Source organism: Brassica oleracea, chromosome C9 (assembly GCF_000695525.1).
Source record: "Brassica oleracea var. oleracea cultivar TO1000 chromosome C9, BOL, whole genome shotgun sequence".
In the NCBI taxonomy this organism is placed as follows: domain Eukaryota; kingdom Viridiplantae; phylum Streptophyta; class Magnoliopsida; order Brassicales; family Brassicaceae; genus Brassica; species Brassica oleracea.
In genome coordinates, this window is record NC_027756.1 from 37,048,783 (window position 1) to 37,055,304 (window position 6,522).

Here is a 6,522-nt window from a genome sequence, read left to right on the forward strand (position 1 = left end):
CCCACCCTAAACTTCAACTTCCCAACTTTTCAGGATTTGATTCTTCAAGAACCTGAGACAATGTGTTTGTCTTAAAGAAAGTAATGAAAGACATATATTTACTAACTAAGCTCACTGAATCTCGTTTAACCGGGTTTAGCCCTCATTTGATACATACTTTGTTGTTAGGTTTAGGTGCCTCCAAAAATTGTTTACATGCCAAAGTTCCACAAGGTTTTCTTGTTTTTGCAAACCCTTTTCCCTTTCAAAAAGTTATATATATATATATATATATATATATATATTGATTTTGGGCTTACGAGTTGTGGCATAAGATGAGTTAGACCACATAACTTATACCACTTCCGGTTACAATAGTACATGCGGCACCAAGCAAGGGAATGACCAGACCTGGAGTGAAAGGCCACTGCTTTTTCCGGTATGGTGGTGTTGACGAATTGCATATCCATAACCACAAAACCTTTTCTACAAACCGCTATAAAACCAAACATGATTAAAAGGTTAGAACCAAACCGAAAGACAAGAAATGACTTTAACAAGAAGGAACTACAGTAGAAACTCTATAATTAATATAAATCTAAACCATTTACGTAGTATATAATATCTCAAAATCATATTTTCTTATTTTTAAACATTATTAAATATGGTAAAAATTACAGGTGTATAATTTTAAATTAACACATGTTATCCAATGCCCAAAACTCTTTATATAGAGTAATAAGAGTTAAAATGATTAGCACCAACTGTTGCAATGGTTAAACAAGAGTTACAACGGTTAACACCAACATTTGTAATGGTTCATCACCAAAGGTGTAATCATCAACCAACACTTGCAATAATTTATCACTCAAAGTTGTAATCACCAATAGTTTCAATGTTTCATTTAATTAGTTGAACTTTTTTAACCGGACAATTTTCACCTAAACGGTTGCAAAGATTTACTAAACTCTTCAGCAATGAATTGTATTAAATTTTTAGGATGGAAGTACACATAACTAGGATAATAAGATACATCCTTAGACATTTTCACAACCTCTTAGACCCATTACATTTTTAAATGAAAAACACATAATTATGAAAAGATACATCCTTAATTTTGACAACTTATTTTCAATTAGTGTAATTTTTAATAGAAATCCTTTCATATTTTTGGAGTCCTATATTAATAGATAACATGAAATTTATGAAAATACACATTAAACTCATGTAGTTTTCTTAAATACGCAACAAAATAATAACTAGATTTATTTGTGATTTATATGTTATTTGTGTAGAAAAAATTGTTGAAATTAACTATCTAATGTAACTTATTAGTTACCATTTCAAAAGGAATAGACTTTGAAAACTATTAATTGATTATTTGCGTAGAAAATGTTATTGAATGCAACTTTTTAGTTATCATTGAAAAATTTGTGAATAGATTTATACTTAGGCACTGATTTGTAGAACTGATAATAAAGCAGTAGTAGTAAGCTATATAAACAGTATAATGCATAAACTATATGATGTAGAAGCTCTCATTTATGTATTTAATAATTTGATTGGTATAGTAGTAAATGATTCATATATAAAATTAATATATGGTATATAGTTTATTTATTTCCAACTTATATATATATATATATATATATATATATATATATATTTATAATATATATATTTATTTATTTATTTATTTATTTATTTATAATATATATTATTATGTGTTTTTGTTATTAAAAATAATGAATCATATATCATTATATAAATTGAATTATATTTTTAATGTGAAATTTTATTATATTTAAAATTTTAAATATACAAATTTTATTTTTTGATATAATCATAATTTTATATTATTTAATAAAATAAAATAATTTTTTTTTTAACTTTTACATATTTTATATGCAAATGTTTTACCAAAACCTTCATTTGAGAATATTGAGCAAAGAGCATTCGAAAAACGTTATCATCTTGTAAATGTATTCCAAAATGTTTTTCTAAAAATTGTTGATTGAATAAGAAAATGCATAGTGGTTATGTTATGTTAATGTTTTACCAATCAAAGCCTTAACAAACATATAAGACAGATAAGAACTAGAAGGTGGAAATGAACCACATGGCCATCTCATATGATGTGTATGTTTCCACTTTGAAGTTGTTGTCTTGATTCCCAATTCTATGTTTATTTTGTGATGCTCTGGGACAAAGTTTGTTTTGTACGATTACGTCTGATGTAGTATTTCAACCAAAACATCATTCATATCTTAACAAAATTATAATATCTCAAGAATCCCTTAAGTTCAAAATTACTTTTCAATTTTTAGAAAAGGTAAAAAGATATACCAAATGTTAACGCTTTCGACCAAAAAAAATATTTATGCCTCACCAAGTTTTTATTGAATCTCAGTGAAAGTACGCAAATACATACAGTTTGGTTAATGTGCTGCTTTGGAGATCAGTTGAGAAGTTAACTAGTTTTGTTGATATCAACCGTAAACGCATGTGGTGCCGATTATTGGTGAACAATCACAAAAATGTTATAATCGCTTTGTTAACTTTTAAAAACCAGCAAGTGTTTGCAGATGAATAAATAAAAACCATTATTTAAAATAAAATTTAAATTTAAACTATGATATTATGAATACATTTCATTTAAAATATTGTCAACATGATACGTCAAGCTGTTGTATATAGTGATTAAAAGGTTTTTCATAACTTATCATTTTTGTATGTTGATTTGAGGTCATAATTATTTGGATCTTCTTTTTTGGTCAAGTGAACAAACTAATATATAAACTCTAATTTCGTTGACCTTCATAGTGAAAGCATTTTGAACTTGAAAGTAATTTTACTTGACAACCCAACATTATTGAGATACTATGACAAGATGTTACAAACCATCTTATTCCGTTTGTCTATCTATCTTGTTGATAAATGATTTGATTAAGATTTTACAAAAGATAAGTAAAACGGTTTCTTTTTCATATAATTTTTTCGGTTTATTTAGCTCTATCTTGTTGTGTTTTCATTTTTTTTCTCTTGTATTGTTTAGAGGTTACTGTCATTATGGGGATATCTTAGTTGGGAGAACGTCAGACTGGAGATTTGAAGGTCCAGTGTTTGATCCACGCTCACTGCATTTTCCCTAAAAGTTTTGTTCTCGAGGCCAAAATGATTATGAAAAAATGTGTGTCTTTGTTCCTCAATCTTGAATTAAACAAAAAGGAGAAATAGGTTTCTTTCTTGTTTCTAAAAAATAGCATTCTTCTTTGTTTCTAAACAAGTATCACATTTAGAATCCAAAATTCACGATTCTTACATCACAACTTCGGTTAACATTGCTGTTAAACGTTCTTTGAGAGAGATGACAATCTACAAGTGTGTTGACTGCTTTGAGTTTCCCAAAACCTTTCACACCTTAAAACCTTTACACTCAAAAGAACATGGCCCTGTTCGGAACGAAGACTCTGCGGCAGCGATATGGACGACCAGAAAATGACACGGGCAACTGTAAACTGCTACACTGATGAGACAGAAAACAGAAGCCAGCGGCTGAAAGTTAATTTGAGAGCTCGGAAATGATGATGCTATATTAAATCGGCGATCTAAAGTATGTCTCATCTAAATAAAATGAACGCGACTAAACTGAAGGGAAAGAAATCAGTTACAAGTTTTATATTTTGGTCGCTGCCGGTACTCGCAGAGTCTATACGCCGAACAAGGCCCATGTCTTGTTGGTGTATGCTCCACGCCTCCATCTTTTTATGGATTCACTTCCCAAGCGATGAATCTCTAGTATAGGAAGGTTACCTAAATAGGAAGGTTACCTAAGGCATATTATCAAAGCTATACATTTTTTGTTTGCTAAAGTCGTAGTGTTGTATGGATCATTAATTTGGTTTTAATTTTGATCCATACAACATTACGGTTTTGATCGTACATAATTAGAATTTGTTGCTAGGTCTCTTCCTCTAAACTAATTGATTATTCCATGAAGTTTCCATCTACAGCTGGAGAATATACATATTGGGAGTGATTGGTTAGGCTGTAAGATGTGATTTTAGCTTTAATTTTTATCTACAGCCTTAAAAATCATCAATCATGCTTTATATTAGTTTTTAATACTACAATAAAAAAAATAAAGCTAGAGCTAGAAAAACAAAAAAAAAAGCTGTAAAATTCTTATTTTCTAAAGCCTCATCTTTTTAGTTGTAAGAAATTTTAAAGTTACATCCCTTTAAATTAAATAAAAAAATCTTAAAGTCTAAATTCTAAAGTAAATTTCTACAGTTGCAGCTCAACCAATCACTCTCAATAATTGATTCTTACTTGGTTAAAGCTTACTTTCATTACATAGATTGTCTAGAGATGGAATAGATTCTCAGCTGCAATGGCTTCATCTGGGTAGGGGAACAAATCCGAGACATAAATCCTATAAATTTAAGTGATGAGATGATCTCATCCTCTACCAAGAACACATGAAAATAACAAAGCTATATCTACATTTGAGACACAACAAAACATTATGAGAACATGGAATGCCATTATGCCATGCGGGCATATGTAATATAGGCTTCACAGTGACAATAAAACTGATAATGGAAACTGCTAAGTGTTCACTAAAGCAACACCAAAAATATAGACATATAGGACATGTTTGGATCAGAGTTTCACGTTGTGGCCAGAGAACAAAGCTGGAAGAAACAGTCACACACAAAGGAATTGAATATTTTGGATCAGAGTTTCATGTTTGGATCAGAGTTTCACGTTGTGGCCATCAATGCTTCTTTTCTTGTACTTTTTTACAAATTTTCATAATATTTTGGAAAAAAAATAGATAATTATATAGTACTAACACTTTTATTCTTACGATATCCAAATCATTCATCAATATAATTTTTGCATGAATTGAATTATACAAAGTTTAACCTGTTTTAACTAATTTGAAATCTTCTTGTCCTTTTGTGTATAGTGTTAAACACATTTTGTTGGACCGCCTAATAGCCTCGTCATACTTTTTACCTTCTTTGAGCTCAGCAGTCAAAACATTTGTGATCTCAAGCAAATATTGTGTATCGCTTCTCGCATATCGCAACATAATTTGTGAGAGTGGTCGTTTTGTCCAGTCTTGAAGCTGCAATGAAAAGTTTGGCATATATAAGAAAGAAGAGACTGCACAAAAAACACACACACACACAAAGTACACTCACATGTATTACTTGTCCGTGTTTACTTTGAAAATAGTTCGTAGTAAACCCTTAAGTGACTTTTGAGGCTTTTCCAATACCAAACAAACCTGTAAAACCAATTTAGAAAACAGAGAAACAACATAGATGCATACATTATTTACCGAATAAATAATGAACACAAAAAGTGTATACCGTGTAGGTATCAAAGAGATTGGCCAAATAGATATGGAAATCCCTTTGTAGCCAAGTAACATCATTTTGAGCCCCATGAAACACCTAGAAGCACAAATCACACATTTAATATTCAAATAAGAATAATTGGGGTTAGATTATTTGACAAGATATATGAGATATCTGAAATTATGAAATATCTGAAGAAAGATTACCTTGCAAATCCTAGGAACATAGAAAACAGGACGAAGAAGGGCCGTTTCATCATGAAGTGCAATTGCGCCCACTAAATAATCCTCTTCTTTTGTAGAAATCTTCAAATTTCAGAGAAATATCAAACATCAAAGTTAAAAATTAAATAGAACGGAATTTGTAAACATTAACTAAAAGTTTAATTAACTGCATACAAACCCCAAGTATGATCTTAAATTTTTTGTTTCGTATCAACAACGAAAATATTTTGCTTTGCAACGTGTTTGCGAGTCCCCTCAACTGCAAACTAGAATCGACCGACCCACATGCATTTTTTTGCACGGTCCTCTTTGGTGAATGATCTCCAAAAAACATGTTCTGCATTATCGGTCAAGGCACTAAACTCCTTGATAAAGAGATGACACTTCTCTGTTACAATTTTAAACATGTTTGGATCAGATTTTAGCGTTGTGGTCACAGAAAACGAAGCTGGAAGAAAAAAGTCAGAGGAAAACATGAAAGACCCCATCAAAGCTTATTTACTTTTATTTTACAAATTTTCATAATATTCTGGAGAATTTAGATATTTAAATAGTACTAACACTTTTATTCTTACGATACCCAAATCATTCATCAATATGTTTTTTTCCATGTGCTAAATGCATGAATTAAATTATACAAAGTTTGACTTGTTTAAATTTTCATTATATTTTAATTTTTATTATATAATTCACAAGATCTCCGGAGTTATAAGCATAATATTTGGCCGGCTAATAAATTCTCTAGCAAATTCATGTTACCCTAGTGTAGTTATTGTTTTGTCCTACGTTGCATGGAAGCTTCACCGGACGTCCGCTTCCCGCTTCGGAACCGGAATCGGAATCGGAACCTTGTGGAAGCTTGCGGAATCTCGCTTCCAAAACGTTTCTAAAATATTCTCTTTAAAAACCTGTTGGAAGCTTACGATTCCGTTTTGGAATCACGCTTC